We start from the raw sequence: 24,007 nt of genomic DNA, 5'->3' as shown, positions 1-24,007 counted from the left end.
TCACGATTCGAGAGAACTCTCGGGAGACGAGAGCTCATCGTGGGGGACTCGCTTGCTGGCTCGGTTGATAGTTGGTTGTCGTTCTTCTTTCGAGGGAAGCGGTGAATTTGATACCTCGAGTTTGAGCTGCGAAATATGAGAGAGCCCGGTATTATGCCGCGGCAAGCACAAAGTGCTCTTTGTGTTCCACGTCCCGCATATAGTAGGATGTCTCTGGAGGACCGCAGTAGTCGAAAGTATTTGTGTGCATATCGATCTTTCGCATCGTCGTACCTTCATGAGAAATATTGAAGCTCGGTTTGCACCGCAACGTTGAAGGAATGGCGGTAAAACGACAGCATTCGTTTACAGTTTGTTAAAGTTTTCTTTTTTTTACAGTGATTTTAGTCCCACTCGCCGCAGTGTTTTAGTGCAATGCTACAGACTCGACTGCACCGACTGGCTCCAAAAAGGAACGTACGCAAATAGCGAAATATGCCAGCAAAGTGCAGCCAGTCGGAAATATTTTTAGAAAAAAATCTTCCCGGGAATAGCGCCGCAAAGGATACTGCCGGAAATGTTTTTAGGAAAAATCTTTCCCAGAACAGCACCGCAAAGGATACTGCCGGAAATGTTTTTAGGAAAAATCTTTCCGAGAACAGCACCGCAAAGGATACTGCCGGAAATGTTTTTAGGAAAAATCTTTCCGAGAACAGCACCGCAAAGGACACTGTCGGAAATGTTTTTAGGAAAAATCTTCCCGAGAACAGCACCGCAAAGGATACTGTCGGAAATGTTTTTTAGGAAAAATGTTTCCCAGAACAGCACCGCAAAGGATACTGCCGGAAATGTTTTTAGGAAAAATCTTCCCGAGAACAGCACCGCAAAGGACACTGTCGGAAATGTTTTTTTAGGAAAAATGTTTCCGAGAACAGCACCGCAAAGGACACTGCCGGAAATGTTTTTAGGAAAAATCTTTCCGAGAACAGCACCGCAAAAGATACTGCCGGAAATGTTTTTAGGAAAAATCTTTCCGAGAACAGCACCGCAAAGGATACTGCCGGAAATGTTTTTAGGAAAAATCTTCCCGAGAACAGCACCGCAAAGGATACTGCCGGAAATGTTTTTAGGAAAAATCTTTCCGAGAACAGCACCGCAAAGGACACTGTCGGAAATGTTTTTAGGAAAAATCTTCCCGAGAACAGCACCGCAAAGGACACTGTCGGAAATGTTTTTAGGAAAAATCTTTCCGAGAACAGCACCGCAAAGGATACTGCCGGAAATGTTTTTAGGAAAAATCTTTCCGAGAACAGCACCGCAAAGGATACTGCCGGAAATGTTTTTAGGAAAAATCTTCCCGAGAACAGCACCGCAAAGGACACTGTCGGAAATGTTTTTAGGAAAAATCTTCCCGAGAACAGCACCGCAAAGGACACTGTCGGAAATGTTTTTAGGAAAAATCTTCCCGAGAACAGCACCTCAAAGGACACTGCCGGAAATGTCTTTAGGAAAAATCTTCCCAGGAACAGCACCGCAAGCGACCGGAAATGTTGGTCGTGTGTGGGAAAAATTTATTCAGTGGGTGGCGTAATTACAGGTCCTACGAAGACTGGTGCTGGTCGTTATTGTATGTTTTCTATTTTTTAGGACAGAAACTGACGCCCATATCTGCAAAATCTCAATCAAACAGCAACATACAAGACAAATGCGATGATGACTGAAAGATGCTGCAGTGAATCGAGTGAGAGTGTCGTCAAATTTGTTGTTGGGCTAATGCCTACCGAGAGCGGCTGTGAAAAGATGAGATGTACCTTTACGGAAGTATCTATAAGTGTAAAAACATGTGGAAACATTTCCATTTTGCGATATCCTGTGCTGCACCAACTGTAGTTGAGAGATGAACGAAAAGCAGACACACGATAGAAAGTTTCGTCAGTATAGGTGATCCATGTAGTGTCGTATACTCTACACTCCACGAAAAAAAGAAAAAACAAACAAACAGTAAATGATACAGCTTCTAGTCCACTAAATTGCAACTAGTCCCGTAACCCTGAAATTTGCACCCCGCCACTCCAAGTAGTCTCAAAAATTCGCACGAATTTTCCAACATACCAGCGGCATCCGCGAGCGGGTTAAGGCTAGAGATGCAAAATTTCTGGAAATTTTGAATCGCTCGAAAAAAAAAAGTTTTTCTTTCGGGGTTTTTTCCGAAAAATTGGAAAAAATGGAAACAAACGCGGTTAGTGCTGAAGCATTGCCGGCCAAGCCACAGCATACAATAATCTAGAAACTTTAGTAGTGTTCATCCTCTAGGCATAAATGCGGAGCAAAGCATCCCATGAGACTGCTGTCTACTCAGCGATAGGTAATTGGAACAACCCGTCCACTCCGACCAGAACTCCGACATTACGTGAACGCGATGGCGATCGCTTGGAGCAGCAGGTTGTTGGCGGATTATAGGCACCTAAGGCACTGTTGGCGGGTTGGAACGCATCGAAGGCACGAAAATTTACATTTTTGAATTTTGTCGCTTGGAAATTTTGGGCAATTTTTCCGGAGATGAGAAAAAAAACTTTTCTTTTTTTCAAAATTTCCGGGTTTTTTTTCCGGAGCTTCGCATCTCTAGTTAAGGCGTCCCGCTCTTTGGTGGTACCCAACGTAGTGCTGAAGAATGGGAGGTGGTGGGTTCGAATCCTACCACCGGCTGTGCTGTCTGAGGTTGTCCCTGTGTCTTCCGAAGACTTTCCAGGCGAATGTCGGCCCAGTTCCTCCTCCCACCCCCAACAACGCCGAATATCCTCTGGATGTACGAAAAATGTCCAAACGGATTCCTACGTCCGAAGGATATCACTGCGATATCCATCGGACGTGTGAATCCATTGCGACATTATTCGTAAATCCAGAGGATATTTGGTGTTGTTGGGGACCGGTACGTCACCGCACGTAATCGACAGTGACTACCATGATCGATTACCAGCAAGAAAACACTCAGCGGGACACCGCAACCGTATGATTGTCGACGGGGAGCTGCACATGATGCATCGTTTTCCAAAAAAAGACGGGTATAATAGTCACGGGTGAGCCGTCTGTCATCGCAGCCTCCACGCCAATAGGAGAGCGATGTCCCCGGGGGGACCATAAATTACGGGGCGTCGTCGTTCTGCCTTTTTCGCGCGAACCTTTTATAAAGACACGAATTCGTGTTTTCTCTGTTTCTCGTTTTTTTCTGTGTGTGAAACGCCTCTTTGGGCGTTATCTGCCCTACATGGCAGGCAGAGCCCTAGCATTTTCCTGCGCAACGGCACAAACTTCCATTTTGGTCAGCGTAAACACCCACCGAAGGGTTCGTCATACACGTTAATGAAGTGTAAGAACAGGACAAGGAGAACATTTCTCTGAGTTTGGGGATCAACTGAAAGTGACGAGGCCTACAAGTATAACTCAGACCAGCAAATAAACTTACTTGAACTAAAGAATCATCTGAAAAGAAGAAGAAGAGAAAAAAAAGGGGGTGGGGGTTCTACAGACGCGGTACGGATACATCGAAACGTGTTATTTATGAACACCGCTTCTTGGATCACTCTTCGTCTGGTATCCTTGACGTGGTTCAGACAAACTGTTTTGTTTACACCAGCTACTTCCCAAGCAGCACAATGTACTGAAAGTCGAGTGCAATAGGGGTGGACGGTATGTGTCTTATCAATGTTCCTTATAAGGAACATTGATAAGACACATACCGCCCACCCCTATTGCACTCGACTTCCAGTACATTGTGCTGCTTGGGTTTTCTTCTTCTCATCGGTATGATATCCCCTCGCAATGCAATCGGTATGTTTCTGTTCCGACTAATTCTATACACCAGCTGTCTTGTCCACTTTCCTTCTCATCAGTAACAACAGGACACTTATTTGAGTACAATCGAATGTCATTCGCTAACGTTACGTCCCAGTTTGTTTCTTTTATTTAGCACTGTACGACAATCCAATTATTAAGGGGTGATGAAACTCTCAAGACAAACACCGCACATAACACAGATTTCAATTCAATTCATTTCTATTCAATTCTTGCTTTCTTGCAATTCTTGATTTTGAAGGAATACATTTTATAATGTGTGTCAATGAGCGATTCAGCAGACGAGCTTAAGAGGCCGTGGCAGGTTCAGAATGGTAGGATTCCTTCTGTAATTTGATGCATGACTTGAGGCCTTGGGTACTGTAGCATCAGAAAGTATTAATTATATTACGAATCTGTTTAAAGTCCAATAAAGCTGGTAAAAGTTTTCAGTACCGGTCGAACTATGTATTAATCAAAATTAATTGTTCACTTCGTATGTGTTCCATTGCTAGGCCAAATAGAAGTCACATAGAAATCGCGAAAAATGATTGGAAACACTCGCGGAAACTGGCGTATGCGTTTTACAATAAAATTTAGTCCTGCGCGAATAGTAATTTTAAAACTGAAGCGAATGCGAAGCGAACGGTTACTTATATAACCTAACCAGACACAGGCATGCTGTCCAAGCTAACATGCACCGGGGTGTAAAAAAAAAAAACACTGTGCGTCATAAGCGAATGAAAACTGCAGGGTATTGTGAGGAGTCTTTGAGCTGGGGCCGGGTGCGCTCTGACCTGAATGTGGCTTCTCGGCAGATAATGGATGTAGGAGTACGCTTCATGACTCAGAAATCGAAGTGTACCTCGTGTCACGTGGTACACTTTCAAATTTCGGGCGCGTTCTTTCGTACCAGGAAAAAAAAAAAAAAGAAAGAAAAAAACACGGAAGGCGTATGCTGTAGGAAGCAATTGCGATGGGTGTTTCTCGACACGCTCTACAACTTTCCAAATTACATGTCTGCCCTGAAACGAATAATTAAAAAGGGAACTAATCAATTGCGCCTGATTAATTAGCCAGCCACCATGAAAAAATACAGGCAATTGGAACACGCGGCTACTCATCATATTCTGAAGTTTTCATTCGCTTATGACGCATCGTTTTTTTGTGTTTTTTTTAGACCCCGTGCACGTTTGCATGGACAGCCTGTATACAGCATACACACAGATATACAACAGACATCGCCTCGATCACGATTACAATAATACAATACAATTTGAATACAATAACATACAGTTCTTCGTTTCAGTATTCGACAAATCCGAATATTCGCGTGATCGTAATAAAATTTTTTTGAAATCGCAACCCTGTATACATAAAAGCATCCTGCAAAACCTATAAGGCAGTCGTCATCATGTCTTCAAGTAAAAAAAAAAAAGAAAGAAAAAAGAAAATCCATGTTGTTCTCGTGCCAGTAAGAGGAGTACCGCCGCTGCCTGCCATTAAATTACGTCGCTGCCTTGCGCCATACAGGTGACTGTACATTTTCCCCACTAACAAGCCGCTCAGCCCATAAACATCATTATGTTTCAACGCGAAACGTTGGGTCTATTTTCCAAAGACAGCCGCGAAACTCTAGAAGCGATTTTCCTCTCTTCATCTTTCTCCAACAACACCATAAATCACAGCGGTGGCGCTGCGAGAGAGCAGAAAATGGCTTCGACGAGAATAAACTCCAAACAAGGACCGCAGAAGCGACTCTCACGGTTTCCTTCTGCGCATGCGCAGCGGAGTATCTGTGCCGGCCTGGTTATGTACAGTGTGGTTTGGTGGAGCGAGGGCGGAAAACCATTGATGTGTGTTTCCTACGCTTTAGTTAATGGAAACGAACGTCCATTTCGTAGAGGTCGCTGAAGCAGACTTGCCCTCCTTTTTTGCCATAGCAGACGATAAATTTCAGGCCTAGTCTAAGCGACGGGGGAGTCTGGCTTTTGTTTGCCGGACTCTGTTGCGGTCGAAAACTTGAAGAACGGCTGAAAACGGAGGGATTGAAAAGGGGCGGAATTTTGGGAAGTTCATTTATGTTGCCACATATTTTATTTCGAATTTTTTGGCCGTGCTTTCTTTCTCCGCCTTCGGTCTCTGTTGATCTTCAGCTCTAATCTCGTCATCTGCAGCGGCTTTTCAATGTGCTTATCTTTATTGGACGAGCTTTCGTAGTGCAGATGACTAATATTGACGGCGTATTCTCGGCCACTGTCTCCCTACTGATTTTCTTTCTGTCTCTTCTCTTTTCTTTGTAGTTTCCTGCTTACACACGAAAAAAGCTGTTAGCGAAAGAAAGACGCTATAGTGTTTTATGTGCTGCCTTCGGAGGCATCTCTCGTTAGGGCTGATGCTGCAATAAATCTAAACTCACGCGCTCTGGCTTCAGTGGAAGTCTGCGCTGCATATTTCTTTTGAATTAATTGCTGATTAGTCTTAACTAAACCAGCTGCCGTTGCATAGTGGTTAGGATGATCGCTTTCCACGCCGAGACTGGGAGGTGATACGGGTTCGAATCCTGTCATCGGCTGCGCTGTCTGATGCTTTCCCTGGGTTTTCTGAAGACTTTCCAGACGAATGTCGGCACAGTTCCCCCTGAAGTCGGCCCAGGACGCATACTAACCCCCCTCCTGCCCCCACTCCTTCCTGCTGTCCTCTCTCCACCTGTCCACGTCTGTACGCCGCTCATAGCCACAGTTGCTTCGCGGCGCTAACACGCAATTAAAAGTTTTAACCAGTCATCAGTCAGTTATTCATTCTTAGCTTACTTACATATTTTTCATGTATGTGTAGTATGCTACGCATGACAATAGATGCAATATAAATCAGAATGGGAAATCGCGTACGATTTAGGTAAGAAAGAAATTTAGGGTAAAAAGGAAAGCGGCCTCGGTGCTTCAGTCGGTAGCGTGTTCGCCTTCTGATCCCGTGATCGCGGGTTCGAACCTGGCCGAGGACGCCACCGACTTGGCGGCAGGGTACAAGTTGCTTGGACACGCCGTCTTCCGCGAGGGACCTTAAATACGGGGTGCCGTGCGATGAGCTTTCATCGCACTTTAAAGAACCCTCAGGTGGGCAAAAGCAATCCACAGACCGACCGCTGTGCGTCGCTCATGATCTCAATGGACTCGCGACGTAAATATTATTATTATTAAAAAAGAGAAAGAGGAGAAGGACTGCTTGGAGCAAGTCCTCTGGCGCAACTTTCTGAATACCCGTGACTTCAGAAAATAATTCTTCGAGCACTATGACATGTTACGCGGTAGGCTACGTACCGCATAAAACATACACACACACACACATATATATATGTATATTCTCCAAGTACTACCGTGCGCTTTCTAAAAAAAAAAGAAATAAAAGAAAGGAAAACGAGGAATCGTATCGTATGCGCCAGCAGAACCATGACGCCGCCCCTGCCCACATTACCTGTCCGATCTCTATTCGGTATGCGCATGCATATGCTTGCAAATGAGGAATACTCTTTCAGCAGTAGCGTCACACAGCAGCGTGACAGTTGGACCATTCCACTCTGAAGAGCACTTTCTCTCGCTTTATTTATGAGCACTCCACGTGCGAGACCCGTCGCAGGATAGCGATCTTCAGCGTAACAAAAAGAAAACGAAAAGAAAAGAAAACCGTAGGAAAGTTGTCTTTGTCAAAAGAGGATTATACGCAATTTCAGAGTCCCTGGCGGCATTGGAGGTCGCCCGACACGGGTGGGTGCACTTTTTTCACATGAATGTAGCTTCTTTGTTTTGACTTCCTGTTTAATTTCGGACTGGGACGATACACGTGTGGCAATCGGCTGGCGTGATTGCTTTTTCGCTGTTCAAACGGTTGCGAGATTGAAAAACGAAAATGGGAAAGAGGAGTGTGTATGTGTCTTGAGTGAAGGGTCTATAAGGTCTGAGAAGGCGCGTAATTTTTCGTTCTGTGACTCGTTGGATGGAAGTTTGGGAACGCGATTAGTGACATAGGAGAGGGTTGTGACATTGGGCGAATTAGGTTTCCTGCCTAGTTTCGGAACCAGAATGTCACTCTTTGACGTTCGCTTTCTTTCCACGTAAGCCGTATTGTTCTTGTCTCTGTTCAAGAAGTATCTCGCCATTTTATGATAGCACCCAGTGAAAAAAATAAAAAAAAATAAACGTTAGTAAAACCCATTTAAGGGGCCGTCAGGGGTGCTGGTAATGGGAAGGCTTAGTTTCTGACAAGGCGCAAGAGGCGCAAAGGCAAGAATGTTGGATTCGTACATTATATTAGTACAGTCAACTTTCGAAGTACGAATTACGCGCCTTATCAACGGTGCCCTCTGCAGTCTTCCTTTTGTTTAAGGGAATAGCAAGCCTGTCGTGTGGCTTAACCTTTCCTCTTTTTTTCTGTTTGCCATTAAATATAATCTATATTATTGCGGATTATTATTTATTTATTATTTTTATACATTAAATATATTACGAATCCCTCGACTTATGGACGATTTTCCCAGGAACGTTAACCGCTCACAACTGGAGCGTCGACTATATTTATAAAGTTACGCGGTGTGTCTGTCTTGTGCTTATTCGTAGGGAGCGAAGAAGTACATAAAGCACGTACATTACTGTGCGGATGTATCGTACCTATGCTCCTACCTATCGTACCTATGTCCTGAGACTGGGAGGTGGTAGGTTCGAATCCTACCACTGGCTGTGCTGTCTGAAGCTTTCGCTCAGTTTTCTGAAGACTTTCCAGACGAACGTTGTCACAGTTCCTCATGAAGTCGGCCCAGGACGCATGCTAAAGCCTCCACACCTTCCTTGCTGTCCTCTCTCCATCTGCCCACGTCTGTACGCCGCTCATAGCCACTGTGGCTTCGCGGCAATAACACGGAATTTAAAAAAAAAGAAAAAAGTTACTGAGTGCTGCACCTTTCACTGTGCAACGGTAACGATTTTTAGGTCGAAACGTGTTCACAATAACGGTTGCGAAAACACGATAACGCAATCGCCTTACTGCTTTCAAGTCGTTATCACATTACGTTGGTGATCTTTGATTTGATATCTCCTTTAGGGTGTCGTTCTCGTAGTCTGCTTCCATCCACTCAAACCTCCCAGTATCTGATAGCGTGTAGGAAAACGTTCTCGACAGCATTACTCTCAAACTTCGAGCGAATTTGACAAAATTTTAAACTAACTATGGTAGCAGCGAAAAATTTAATGCGCGTTCAAATACAGCGAATGATACAAATGGTCTATACGGCGCTTCCTACACGTTTAAATAACGATTCTCGCACGTGGTCTTCTTAACACACGCACCCGCACGCTAGAAGCAACTGGGATTACCAAGATTTTTTCCGGCACATTTAGAAAGGATGGCCAACGATAAACCCTACCTATTGTTCCGCGCCACAAATCGCGTTTTCCGTTATTATGTGTTCGAAATGTAAGCGGCCACGCTGTAAGGATAGCAAGCCATGAAATATGCGCCACCGTTGTTGCCCTAGGAATACGTATTAATCAAGCTTCCTCCCTTGTTGTCTAGAAACAGTGGCGCATTTGAGGGAGCGAGCGAAATATATAGTGGTGCAGAGGTATGAATTCCTGGCGGAAGATTGCAGTTGCAACTGACAGATAATACATACCGGTCGTATTTCACTGTAAATTACGTCTGGATGCTTTGCGGCTTCACGTCGGCGTGTGTGGAACGTCCTTTCTCTGGAAGCGTGACTTGGCGCGTGAAACTCAGGTGTTTGAAGCGACATGAGGCAGGAAGGGTTTTGCTCTGTGTGGCTCGGATGACGAAATTCTTTTGCGTTTGGTGTAGCAGTCACTGCCACTGGAGCGTCTTTGCTGGTAGCGAGAATTACCCGAGGAGAGCTCCTTCTAGTGCCCCGCATTTTGAATGGACGAGTGTGTGGTAAAGACGTAAGAGGAGAATGGAAGGAACGCGTATGTCGCTCCTTTTTGAGGCACTATAGCTCAGGGGGGGAGCGATGCCAATCGGTGGCATCCCCCGACTTGAGGATCCAGTTTAAGAGTCCTAGCTTCGGTGTCCTTAGTCACTGAATACGCTTCGCTTCAGAGTATCGACGCTGAGGTCCAAGGGAGAGCAGGAGGGCCATCTTGTTTCCGCAGCACACCATCCCCATTTGAGGATCAAAGACGGCTAACATAATGCTCCCTGTGGGACAGAGAAGTGTGTATGATTGTTGTACGATAATCCATGTATCGTCAACCAGAGCGTCCCGAGGATGTCAAGGTGAGCTCGAGGCCGTCAACTGCTGCTTGCAAACGAAAGGAACATTTCACCCGCGCACGATAGATGGCATCGCGCGCTAAAGTGCGGGTGCGCGTGGGTAGCGTATCGCGGAAACAAGATGGCGCATGCTCGCTCTTGGAACTCAGTGTCGATACTCTGAAGCGTAGCTTATTTTGGTGCTCTAGGTGTCCTGGCCTTTTCCTCGGTTATTTGAGTCTCAAGGTTTCTAGTTCAACGTCTACGCTCTCGTTTGGCTATGTCTGAAGTCCGCTTGAGGGGTGTTTGAACTGCCGATGCAATGGACGGGATGACTGAAGCGAGATACGTGCTGTACACACGCTTAGACCTCGGCCTGTTCGTTTAGTCGCTGCCGTTCTAAGCACTCTGCTTCGGGCTTACAAGTCCGCCTTCAAACTTGAGAACGTCAGTTTGAATTGCAATGCGTTACTCTCTTCTCGAGGGATGTAAAAAGCAAACCTTCGTATAGGGCAGTTTCCGCTATCATCACATTTTACTACAAGAGCGCAACAATGTTACGCCTGTCCGCTAAGATTTATTTATTTGTGAAAAATACTTCAAGTGCACGTAAGGGTGTTAGATGAGGGGAACACGTTTGAAACTGTACACGTAACACATTATATACACATAACATAGGAAAATACATAGAGATGATACGCACATGGTACTTGATTTGTGAATTAGTGACAGAAAACAAGCGATCTCTTTCCTAAACCTACTGATATCTGTAGTGCTGACCAGCGGCAGAGGAAACCATTCCACTCACTTATGGTCTGTGGAAAGAGTGATTGTGAGAAGTGTAACGTGCTGAAGCAGGGCATCCGTTGGAGTTTAAAGGAATGGTCGAGCCGGGGTGAAATAAAATGGGCAGGAAGTATGAAATCGGTCATTAACCAAGGAGCCGATATGGTTGAAAGATCATGAGCAAGGTTTAGGCCGAGGTAATTTGTGTTAGACTTCAGAATGGAGAAATAGCTCGAGAGGGACTTACGTACTGCTAGGCTGCTTCACCTGTGTACAAGTAGGCTGCGCAGCGAAAGCACGCTTTACAGGAGACCTCCTGGAGTAGCTCCTGCAGACAGACAACATGCACGCGTGCTTCTGGCATGTGCAAAGAAGCTGTTCGTATGAGACCGTTAAGACGAAAAGCCTCTTATTTCTCCTTCCGTATGTGATAGGTCATTGACTCGAAGTGAAGCTTGTCTCCGTAAGAAAGTGTTGCCACCACAGACGTAGCTTCTGCGGCATGTATCGCCCGACCATTTCGGTGCTCAACATTTGACATATTTCGGCACCGACTTAGAACCTCATCGAAAGCGAATTTATTGCTCGCCATTTGCAGCCGCAAAACGCTCGAGAACATGCCTTTCCACCCCACTCAATATTCATGCCTGGTATTTGCTCTCTTTTATTCTTTTGTAGAGCTTTTCCCCTCGTCTGTTTGCACTTCCGTTCCATCTTTTCCCAATATCTCTCCCGCGGAAAAAGATGGCAGAATGGACAGAGTGTATTGCAAAGCCGTCGTATCGAAAGCCAGTCGCAATGGCGAGCTCTAGCAAGTATGCGTAGGGATGCAGGAGCTCTGTCTGATCTTTATCATTTACGTCATTAATGGGCGTAACATGGTTTAAAATTAGAAGACTTAAAATGGGGCTGGCGCAGCACACTATTAGAAGAAAGTGAGACATCGGGAATGGAAGAAAATATACAAAGTTGCAAGCAAAGTAACTACAATAGCATAACTGAAATGTCCAGAAGCAAGGTCGGGAGTGATAGACAAGACAAGTGTTCGTGAAAAGAACTTCATAACGCTTCTTTGAGGCAGCTTGTATGAAACGGCTTCTACGTTAGCAATACTGTGCGATACTTTAGGAACAATACAATAAAATATCAGGCGAATAGCAACACACAAGAAAAAGCTGCGCTGCCCAATACAATCTAATCGCATTAACGAATAGAAAGGAGCCAGCACAGAAATGCTGATTCAACTATCATTGTTGATAGACAGAAAAAGGAAGCCATTTATAATGAAAATGCAAAAAATAATAAAATAAAAAAAACCATCGAGACGTTGAAGACGTCAATATAGACGGCGGCTACTTCATAGCCCTTAAAGCTGCATGATAAGGTACAAAAGCAAAGATAATATAAAAACAGCGCTAGAATGTAACTGAAGGAGGCCATGTGTGACAGGGACAGTGATCAGTTGCTGGATATCGAACAAAACGATTCGAAGTACTGAACGAAAAATAGCTAGAACCAAAATACTTTTAAAGAAATTTGTAAGAAATGATACGGGAGCATCGTGAAAGGAAGTCGTTACGGCAGTTCTTATCACCTACTCTTATTATTTTACGATAAGGGATGAAGCAGTGAAATATTCCATCAAAAGAACAGTCGCACATAAGCGACGAAATACACAGTGTTATAAGGCAATATCTTTCGCGTCAGTATTCGTGGATGTAAATGCAAAGATTCTTCAGTGTAAAAAAATCGAAAAGAAAAAGACACACATCCGGGGTAGCAAAATGTCGGGACAGCCCGAGTTGGCGATTGTATTCGCTTTACGACAGCAGCGAGGGCTGGTGGGAGGTCCGATGTCATGGTGCCGTTTTATGTCTTAGGACTTGGGAATATGTTTTTGGTGCAGATACTGATGCGAGAAGAAAGCCTCGCTGTCTTCAGAATGAAGCAGGTGGCGTTGATGTTTCTATAGGAACGCCAGTCAAAACAAAAGAGCGGGGCCAAGCAGGGGGGGGGGGGGGGGGGGGGGGGAGGCTGTCGCACCCTGTCACTATCCGGTGTGACACGGGTGAAAGTGCTTTTTTCTTTTTTTGCTTGCTCGAAGGTCATTATTCTGCCTGTTTTGTTTGTTTGTTATTTTGGCTGTCCTCTCCTGGTCATCAGTTCAAAGGGGCGTAGCAGCTGGATGTTGCTATCTTTTGAGCGTTATTTCGTAATCCGCTGAAAATCCAGATTTGATGAATTTCGTTTTCTGAAGTACACGGTTTTAATACGTATGGGGTCACTATTAGGATCCATTCATCGCCATTTGATAGGTATGCGCCGGGAAGTGTAGACCAAATCCACGTTTTAGCTTATGGGATAGTGCAGTGCGAAGCTGAGCTCGATTAGTAACTTTCAGGAAGGCAATGAGGACCAAGACCGGATGAGAAAGAAAGAGAGACAAAGTGGAAGGACAACAAGAACAACTTTATTTTAAGAGGATGAATAGGAGTTTCATCGCCAGGGCAGGGGCGAGACTCTACCCGATTGCTGGTGGTGATGTGGGGAATGAAATAATGAGTGGAAGCAAGTAGTGGAAGAAGTAGTGCACCCAAAGCCCCATTAAACAGCCATGCTCCACTGGGACGGACAGAATCGTCACTTGGGGGGTGGGGGGTGGGGAGGATGCGACAATGGGACACGATGAACAAATGTTGACAAGATAATCGAGTGCCAGAAAATCGTTTCGTGGCATCTAAATTCTGCCATTCAATTCGAATGGAATTGAGTTAATATTTGCCTGTTGCTGTTGTTCCGAGTCTTGTCGCAGGTACAGACGTACACAAGTTAAAAAAGTGTTCTAAATATCTTAGGCGTGTCACGTAATGCAGCGTGATCCATTAGATATGTACGAAATGGTTTATCACAAACACGCAAGTCTACACGTGTTACTGCAATATCAAATCTCTAAGCTAATTCCAGTTCCCTAGATAACGCGTGCTGGAGTAGCTAGTCCCGAGCAGTTTGGAACTAACACCTCCACTTTTTTTTTTTTTACCAATCAGTCATTCGACGCTATCGGAGTTGATCTTGTGAGCTGCACCGGATACTAAATACGATTGGAAACCAGGTGAAACAAGATGTTCGTCAAAAGTATGCTAATTTGAGAACGTACGTGTCAGCCGTGAAATACGATGGGCACATCAAAGCACATCGTAATGGCGAGGGCAAATAAAGAGCGACATCATTTTCCCTCTATATCTACTTTATGACTACGTTATCCTCCTATCTCTTTTCCCATTCCGTTCAACTTCCCCTTGTTAGACCAGAAACGCAGCAATAGCCGGTCCTGAAGCGTGACGATTAACCTCTCCTGTCGGCATGCACATCGCTGCGCCTTCTCAATGCGCGCTTGGTAAAGATGAAGCGAGCACCCTATCAGATTTAAATCACGAACCCGAATTGCGAAACCGAACCACATCCGTTAACTGTTGGGTGTCTCAACAGCGATAGCAGATGCACAAGAAGATGGTACCAGGTACACTTGTCTTCGAAGCAGTCTCAATGTGCTGTAGGGGACACGGTTGTCTAGAATCAGCACCCCGTGGTTTATCCCATTTGAAATCCCCAGGTGTTGCGAGACTATTTCTTTTCAGTAATGAACACGTGCAGTATATGTTCCGCCTTGAAATACAATATTGGTATGGTATTCCTACATTCTACCGGTTCGCTGGATTTCTACCCATCTAATATTGGTACAAGACTTTCAAGCGCAAGAAAGGTAATATTGGGCTGCGGAATTACTGCCAGGCGGTTTCAGACAACAGTACACACGTGCCCTTTCAATAACCTCACACTGACTGATCCTCCGCTTGTGTCCTTGGCACTTTGAGACCACGTGTGCAATAGATGAGACTGTTAGGAAATAACTGGGATTACGACCAACCGTTCATCTCGGCAATGGGGGATAGGTCCGTTGTTGAGGAACGGGAAAAGTAAAACACGAGTCTGCTCGCTATAACTTAAAAAAAGAAGAAAACAGCGCAATGACGTTATTATGATTCTCTATGCAAAACGACATGTACATACAGCTTCATGATAGGCAAAGAGCCTGCATTTATTCGAGCAATAGAGATTCACATCTCATTCGGCAGGGCAAAGGTAATGGTTTAGATATTGTGTTAGTTATCGGATATAATTACAACGTTATCCCGACGCCATGGTCTAGGAATTATAACCTGTGTCAACTAACGATATTGTACGCCACGAATCCTAAAGTTTACGCCTTCTGCAACAGAAGGTAGCAGTTATTGTTTCCGTATTGAAGTCTAAGTTAACACATTCGGTGAGGCGAGAACGGGGGGTTTAGGTTGACTTTTTCGATATTCCATACTTTTGTCTTCAAGTGCTTGGCATAATCAAGCTCGTCAGTTCTATAGCGGACTGGCGGTAGACCTCCACTTAATACCGTACAGCATAATGTGAAGATACAATGTTATATAACAGATGGTCATGATACATCAGTTTACACACACACACACACACACGCGCGCGCGCGCGCGCGCACGCACACATTTGTGTAGTAATGATACTTTGTGTTGCTCATTGTCCACTTGTTTAAGGAGCGGTCTCATAACAACACTAACGTTTGCCTGTTTTGGTTTGAAGAAGTAACAACAACAGCAACAACTACTACATTAATGACGATGGGATAAGGTGATTCATAGCAACAATTGCGGTACCACACCTCAGTGCAGAAGTAATGAAGTACGAACGTATCCACATTTTTGTATCTTTCAATTGCAATCAGTCAATGAATGAAGTATAAGTAACTACCTGTTCGACATTTTTTTCTTTATCACATCACCATCACCATCACCTGTTCATGCATAATGATGTCAATTGCCCTTTGTTCAGAGCACACCCATGTTATGAGGAGCTCCAGTAAAAGTCAGTTCAGTTAAACACGATTTTAATTATCCCCCGACGCGCACTGGTTCATCAAGGCCATATTTCAGAAGACCAAACATTCAGTGAAGTTTGACACGCGCTTTTTCTAATAAAGGTAATCCAAACTCATCTCTCTCCATCCCTCTGGTGTTTGTCTCATCTTCTCGTGCATGACCTGGCAACTTCCAACGTAATTACACTCAGATCAACTTCCCTTACATTGACTCTAGAAATTTTAATTATAAAACCTGCTAACAATTTTCTTACTAGACACGAGCTATACTCCGTGTTCGGAGAACCGTCACATCCAAGGAATGTGGATCTTTTGACAAGATGAGGGAGACAGGGCAATTTGATAGAATACGTGCACGAATGAGCTCACTCGTTTAGAAAAATGAAGCGCACTATTCTCTCTCTATTATAGCCGGCTGCACAAACAGACCGACGCCAGTCTCTTCTTTTGACGAGAGAGATAGCTCGGTGCTTGTTCTCGTTTCTGTCTGCTTACACACTGTCTTTAGTATATTTGTGCACTTGGCGAACATCGTTTTTTTTTTCTTCTCTCTCTCGTTTAGCAGTTCGTCTGCCCAGCGCACACTTATTGATTCCGTTTGTCCGAGATGTCCGCTTGACGACGCTGTACTTAATTTGCTGCTAATTAAATTTCTTTCATTAGCGTCTGCACGGCACGATATCTTTTTTTTTTCTCCCTCTCAGAAGTCTCTTCAGAGTTACTTCAAAAAAAAAAAAAAAAGAAAGAACCCTTATCTTTATTTATTGGCTGAGATTCGCAGACATTCAATGGTTTATGCAACAAAATAAATAATTACATGAATAAATAAAAGCAACGACGATTGAAAGAAGTGAGAGAAAAAAAAGAAAACTGATATAATTCATCTAACTCGAGAGCTCCCCCAGAACTCTGTGCGGGCGGATATCCTGTCGGAAATAAGAGCCTCGCACTAATTTACCTAATTGCGCTGATACATTAGGCGGGCATCGATTTTTACTCTGTTTTGTTTCTCCTTTGTACAAACTTCGGCGAAAATGCCCGCTTGTGTAACGCCCCTATCTGAGTAAAGATGCGCTCGTGGAGAATGTCTGTTGAAAAGTGCGAACTTTTAGAATAATTGCCTCGTTGTGAAAACGCCGAGTGATTTCTTACGTTTTTTGTTTGCGAAGTAACCACGCTTGTTTTGAAGGCGTCCCTTGTTGTTATTGTTTCTCTGTGGTCCTCAATAAGTTTAATAAATTTAATATGGAGGCACTTTGAGGGTACGCAGTGAAAGTGCCGCCATTATCACGCAAGATAACGTTGTTTGTTTGTTCTGGGGGTGATGCTTTAAGTAATCACTCCCTCATATATTCGCATTGATGACTTTGATGTTTTTTTGTGGCTGTATTTCGCGCCGGGTAGAAATATTTAAGTGGCAATTATTTCTACACGTTTGTTCCGCCTGTTCAATTTGTTGAGTTTTTTTTTTTGTCTGTTGTACTAGCTTTATAGCGGAATTCTAACGGCTATTTCGTCTCAGAAACAAACGTTTCCGTAGTTTGCTACAGCTCTCTTTAAATGCACAAGTAGCACTAAACAAAAACAATTTAGGCAACATTGGGACATCGACTGCTTTGTGTGGTGACATATGTGTCATGTCACAAAATGATGTACTTAACGGTCACTTCTGTTGCTGTCTTCTAAACGTGTTACCGTGTACAAAAGGAAGTTATCAGCCAGTGAAGGTTAATTGAAGCGTGTACAGTATTTTTAAGATACTTGTGACCAGCTTCTGAGTGCTACAATAAAACACAACCGAAGGATAATGAGTGGTTCTTTCTATTTTTTATATTTTATTTGTGCTTTTCTTTTTTTTGGGGGGGGGGGGGCAGTTGCAGAATTGGTCGGGTGCCGAATTCAATTTCTCCGTATTTTTAAAAAAAAAATACTTATCAACTTATTATCAGTGATGTGTGGGGAGTTTCATCGCCAGCGGCGATAACAACAAGAACAATAATAATGTGGCAGTAGTAAAGATAATGTGTTTTGAACAAGGTGCAGTCTGGTGAAGATGTCCTATAAGTTATCCACCGAGAAGGAACGCTCGTTGGGCGAGTACGATTACGAACTGGCGTGCCGCTGATTTCACTTTCGAAGCTGCCTGGAATTTTCTACATACGCAAAACTAAAGTGAGAAATGCATGCGAGTCTAATTCCTGCAATTCCGTTGACAGGCAGTCGCAGGGATAAGTAACATTGCCACCTTGTCCAGTAACCTTGGAAAAACGCAGTGGCACTCGCATAAATTTGTCGCTGCGTCGTCTACTTCGTTATATCGAAACCGAAAAGGTCATCCGTAGAAGGAATCGGAATCGTCTATACCGAATATGAAGGCAAACATTTCTACCATCTGTTTGATTCAGTCTGCCACGGCGGCCTGACAGAGCCCGAAATGAAAGCGGCACTAGCGAGGTTGGTCGGCGAACAATTTGCAGCGAGAAAATTGAAATTCGTTGAAGGGAGCAGCAAGTGTGTGTGTGTCTGTGTGAGAGAGAATTCGTTGGAACAAATGAGCCGTGGAGTCGAAGGCAACGGTAGATAACGTACGATTCCACTTTCCCTCAAGGAATTAGGTGTAAGTCACGCCATAACGAATAAATATGTATTGAAGTTGTCGAATGATCGGCGGCGAAAAGCCCCGAAGGAATGAATTCCATTTGCAAAGGAAGTACCCCTGCCTTTGAAATTAATGGACTCACGTGAACGGCACAGTGGCAAAGTGTTACGACATGACAGAACTAATTTCGCGATGGTTTAAATGGGCGAGGAATCTATGAGAATAAATACGCCAGAAGGTACGGTTAGGTGCTATTGGTTAAACTTCTGGAGACGTGTGTACAGATACATTTATTTATTTGGAATGCAGAAACCGAAGGGACCACGAAGGTTATTGCATTGGTGGCAACAAGAGACATGAACACTTTTATGTTGTACATATAACACATAATTCACGCAGTGTCGTACCCGTAGCAGGAAGCTAAAGCAATTGACAATTATGCAGGTATACTTAATCATTACCGGAATCCAATATGCATGGTACCGCAGCAAAAAGCTATGCAAATTCGACGTAGCGAGCGAATAATACATTAATGCTGTTGGAATTCAAACAACGCAGGGAAATTCGTTAATTTCTGGGCATTCGAGGCCTTACGTGTCTCTGTCGTCTCTTCTTCTTTTTAAGTGATGAGATTGTGGTTGTTTAAGTCGCTTCCTGGGAACGCAGGTGGAAATCTAAATGTCTGCTACAAAGTATCGGTTTTCTAATATGTGCTAATATGACGAATGCGTAAGTCGTTCAGCGTACTGTACGCTAATTACTTAAAATTTCATTGCAGGAATACATCACTGCGTGAAACCTCAACGTGTACAGTTAGTGTCGCCATGCAACAAGCAGAAAAGAAAAACAGGTAGCGTGTAAGTAAAAAGAAAGAAAGAAAAAGACGTCCCTCAGAGTCTTCTCATGCACCCGAACGTATATCAGTGTCTATTACAGTCTTAAGTTTTATGCCATCTATCGGAATTTACGACTGCTCACGGGAAATGCCTCGGACTGCAGGCTGCAGAAAGATAGATATATCAGGTGCATGGTTTCTTGGCTCATCGATATTTTATAGGCAACGTCGTAACCCTGTGGACTGATTATCCACGTGTCCTAGAATGCAGCTCTGAATAGCTATAGACGTTCGCCCGTGACGGGATGAACGGACCATGCCCAGTGCCGTGTATGCCAACGGGAGTCTGGCCATTAGGAGGAGCCTAAAAAAGAGTATCGACCTGTCAGTCAAACTTAGGTGCATTTCATTGGTTACTGTTTTCCATGGGAGCTGCCATGACACCAAATTTTCTCCAAGATGGAGGATGGTGCTTGGAACGGCGAAGCGGAGATTTCGTAAAAAAAAAAAAAATTCTCAGACTACTTTAATTTCATACTGTGAGTATATATCCTCATGTACGCATCTGTCTGCAAAATCAGCTTCACTTTTCTCTCCGCCATCATTGTTTATGCGAAAATGGGATGTTTCGTCGCTAACGTTAGGCTTTGTTAAGACCGCGATACCAAGAAAATAGCAAGAACGACGAGCCATATACGTAGGGTTTTGCATTATATAATTGCGTTTTATTTATACATACATCTTTGCTCATTTTTGATTCGATCCACTTACATTACGTGATTTAAAACTTCATAGCAGCAGTCGTCTGCTGCGAAGAAGCGGTTGTACCGCTCTCCTGGCCAATCACTTTTGCCAGCAACCATTTCTGCAATTCTGAGCCTTCCCAACATGCCTCTCTTCATGTCTTTATCTCCGTTGTTTTGTTCTGTCACCGGTGGTATCCGTTTCAATCCGAATCAATCGAGTTTCTCCAAAATGGTGGCACCCAGTAAATAAGGGTGAGGTATACGTACTGGATGGATGTAATAATAGACAACTGTATTTCGATCTGGGATTGGCTAGATACCTTAAAAAGTGGGTGGAGCCTCAGGTATAGGCAAGTCCCATTAACGGCCAGACTCCCTTTGGCATACACGGCACTGACCATGCCCATATCATGTTAGCCTGCGTCTATATGGCTAGCTCGGAATGTGCACTGTGCCTGTACCGTAGCCCTGCAGGAGAAATCACACGCCAGTTGGTAGCCCGCTAACGGTTACATGGCAACAACAACAACTTTATTTTCGACCTTGGAGAGTGGGGAGTTTCATCGCCACAGGTCTGTGTGTCCTGTTCCCAAAAAGTACTAGTTGCCCAGTGGAGATAGGTATATGATGAGCAAATTAGAATGGTGCAAGCGAGCTGGCGTACTGTAGAAAGAGGTAGCATTTCCTGCAGTTTGAGGAACACACATTACGAAGAGTACAATGCAAGACTCAAGCCTCTCTGAGCGTTGCGTTGTCCTCTTCGTCTTGTGTGTTCCTGAAACTCAAGGAAATGGTACCTCTTTTATAGGTATATGGTTTCACTCAACAGTCGTCCAATCGTGCGCGGAAAGAAGTTATATTTAAATGGGTCAGTACGTGCGCAGAAAGGGGTAATAATGTATGCGTACTACGCAGCGAAGAGGTTCCTGCACAAGTGAACTATGATGAATACCGCATATTGATCTGTCCGTGAAGTATTAAATATAAATATTAAGCCCACCTCTCACTGGGAACGAGCGTTAGGTTAGGTTAGGTTGGGTTAGCACTTCTCCCAGCTCTTACTGCGAGAAGTCAAACTGAAGGAACGAAAGGCAGAAGCTAGAGAAAATTGCGTGTCATAACGCTTTATGATAAATCTGACTGCTTTGCGGCTACAACTTAAAGAAGCCGCATGAGAACCAATCCGCTACACTCCAATTACATTAAGATTATCAAAACATTCTTTCCATGTTACCATTCACTTTTTCGAGCTTTCCTTATCGTTTGATCGTTTCCTTATCTTAACCGCGGTCCTTGCCTGTATGTGACCTTAATAGCCGTCTCGAAATTCGAATCGATTTCAAGAAACAAGCGTCACTTTGCTACGAGGGCCCACCCATGCTGATTACCGTCACTATCTAATTCCACCATGGAGTGCTTATTACCGCAAGCAGCGGCCGCGACGAATCCACTTCAGCTTTTATATATTCTTTTTTTTTTTTTATAAATGGGGGGTAACGTCATTTCTTTTTGTCGTCGCGTGGATAAACGATCTGAATCAGTCATTTACTTTTGAGTTGCTTTCTTCTTGAGTATTTTTTTTTTTCGATTTGAACCGAGATTTGGTTTGCGATGAGGTTGGATTGCAGAAAGAGCGCAATGAGCGTGAAGCGATAATCAAGCAAGCTTCATTTGCTGCTTCTGCTCGAGTGATTTGTGAGTAGGACGCGTCACGTGGTACCGACTTCGCTCGCGTGTGTGTCTCCTTTTTTAATGACGTAGAAGCGTAGCATGGCGTTCAAATATATATGTGTTTTTTTTTTGTTTTGTTTTTGTTCTCCAAGTAAGGGATATGAAAAGCTTCCCGACGGGCACATCTCCTGACCTTGTGGAGACTTCGGGACGTGACAAAGACGACGATCGTAAAACAGCACCGTTCGTTGAACATACATGTAATATGCAAGCGAGCTGGTATAGTGTACTTGACGTTTGAATTATACGCCTGAGTTGTTCAGAATATTTTATTAACATAATTTTCTAAGTAAGTAATTTACCTAATTACACTTTGCTTTTCTATCAACAGCATAACAACGTAAATAGACTACAGTATGTATAAACTACAAGTATTATTACAAGTGGGTATAAAGTATTAAAGATCTCTACAATCGACTGTTGATATGCACGCATATGAGGCAAGATTCGACTGAAAAATAGGTTTCTGTTTATTTGTACTATTTACATAGTCTGCAATCCTTGTTGGAAAACGAGGTTTGGTTCGTTCCTGAGTTCTGTCCATCTGTTTTTTTTCTTCTCTTTTTTTCAAAAACTCTGGGTAATGTTGTCAAAGTCAGGTGCATGTGTTTATTAAGCTCTAGTTAGGAATCTCCGAGTTGCAGATTACTAAAAGCATATGAGTTGTTTTAACGAACCTGAGCAGTGTGGTATCTTTTCGTTGGCACTATAGTGATATGCCTCCATATGTATAATGGTTTGGGGGTTCTAGCGATAAACAGGCACTACAAGCTCCACGAATGAAACGTCGGAGAGAGAGACGAATTTAAGCGACTGGCACGTACCTTACTGCAACTCACGGACAACTTATCTTCATCTATACCTGTGCTTTCCAAAAACGATGTAGAAATGTACATTGAGTGTTTTTCTTTTTTGTTTTTGCTTTCGTGTTAGCGCCGCGAAGCAACTGTAGCTATCAGCGGCTGTATTGAATGTGAGTGCAGTTTATTGGAACCGATTTGGAACCCTGGTCATCGCATAACCATCATTAGTGATACTGTATGCGAAAACGGAATCTGGAGCTGCAAATTATTCGTTATACGAGAAAGTCCTCAAAAGAATGCTAAAGTCATGCTGTAACAGAATTCGTCGGGTGAAGAATCTGATTTCTCCCCCTTTTTTTCTCTTTTTTTTTACATTCAAGCTCAAACTCGTGCTTTGATCAGTGAGTACACCGCATAAGATGGTATAAGAGGCGTTGAAATAAAGTACGGTGTTTAGTAACATCCATTGCCCACACTATCAACCTTCCCAAACCGTACTCTCCGGATCCCTTAACGAGCCGGACTCTCCCCCCCCTCTCTCTCACAAAATTGCTTGGTCCCTGGCCACATCCAGCTCACCAACGCTCTGCCCTCAAAGTTCTCTTCACCTTTCTGGATACCGTAGGACTTCGATCCATATTGTGAAGGCGCTCATTATCTCATTCCCACCACATCACCACATCCCAGCAATGGGATAGGATATTGCCCTCTTGCGATGAAACTCCCCATTCCCGATTCTCCATTCATCATCCCGAAATAAAGTTGTCGTTGTTGTATCTTGCTAGTGGCAGCAGATACTCTTCCACCGCCCCGCACGACGAACACACACTGGTCGATTTTAAGCCCGAAAGCTAAAGTGCGTCTATACACAGGAAAAGAACAAGGCATCAATTACTTCTGCTCTGTCGGGGTTGCTATAAAACGCGCAAGAAGTATCGGCTGTGGCGCTTTCTGGCGTCCGGAAGTGGGCAGTTTCGGCCGCGGCTGGAAACCGGAAGTCCTTTGCGGTGACTGCTTCTTAAAACGGCGAGGGCGGACGTGCCGGGACCCAAGTCCAAGATGGATCTTTTTGGAAGTCACCTCTGCCGGCCTCCATCTATTGGGTTTCCTGATGGGTTGGGGGTCCCGATTTAAAGCGGCGATTGTTGGGTCTCTCTTGCCGGGTTACGGCGGTGAAAGCGGATACAGCTTAGATCACTGCCGGAGCAATGGAACTAAGCAATTTGAGCAGAGCTAGAGGATAGACTCTCTGTTTTCGTATACCTACGACGAGAATTATTTTTCTCGGCGTGGTTGGAAGAAAGGGCGGAATGATTTGGGGGTGATGCGATGCTGCCGGTTTTCTCGTTGTTTGGGCGAAAGTAAGCTTGGAAGTGGACTCTGGTCTAGCACGCTGTGAATCGAAGAAAGCTCACTTTTCTTTGCATATGTTGTTTCGTATCTGTTTTAAATCCGTTTCCTATCCGTTTTTTTTCTTTTAAATTATGAAACGTA

General features: G+C 44.0%; 1 protein-coding gene and 1 long non-coding RNA gene across 3 annotated transcripts in view; one reads left to right on the top strand and one right to left on the bottom strand.

The window, feature by feature from the left end:
- Positions 1-24,007, top strand: part of LOC135367034 (uncharacterized) — a 688,737-nt gene that overhangs the window by 148,010 nt on the left and 516,720 nt on the right. The window contains exon 5 of the long non-coding RNA XR_010414342.1: positions 19,177-19,248. This is a non-coding gene — a long non-coding RNA (uncharacterized LOC135367034). The remainder of the gene's footprint in view (positions 1-19,176; positions 19,249-24,007) is intronic.
- Positions 1-24,007, bottom strand: part of LOC135367030 (neuroligin-4, Y-linked-like) — a 261,876-nt gene that overhangs the window by 133,536 nt on the left and 104,333 nt on the right. The window lies entirely within an intron of this gene.

Source organism: Ornithodoros turicata, chromosome 8, assembly GCF_037126465.1.
Source record: "Ornithodoros turicata isolate Travis chromosome 8, ASM3712646v1, whole genome shotgun sequence".
NCBI lineage: Eukaryota > Metazoa > Arthropoda > Arachnida > Ixodida > Argasidae > Ornithodoros > Ornithodoros turicata.
This window is presented reverse-complemented; position numbering and strand designations above follow the sequence as displayed.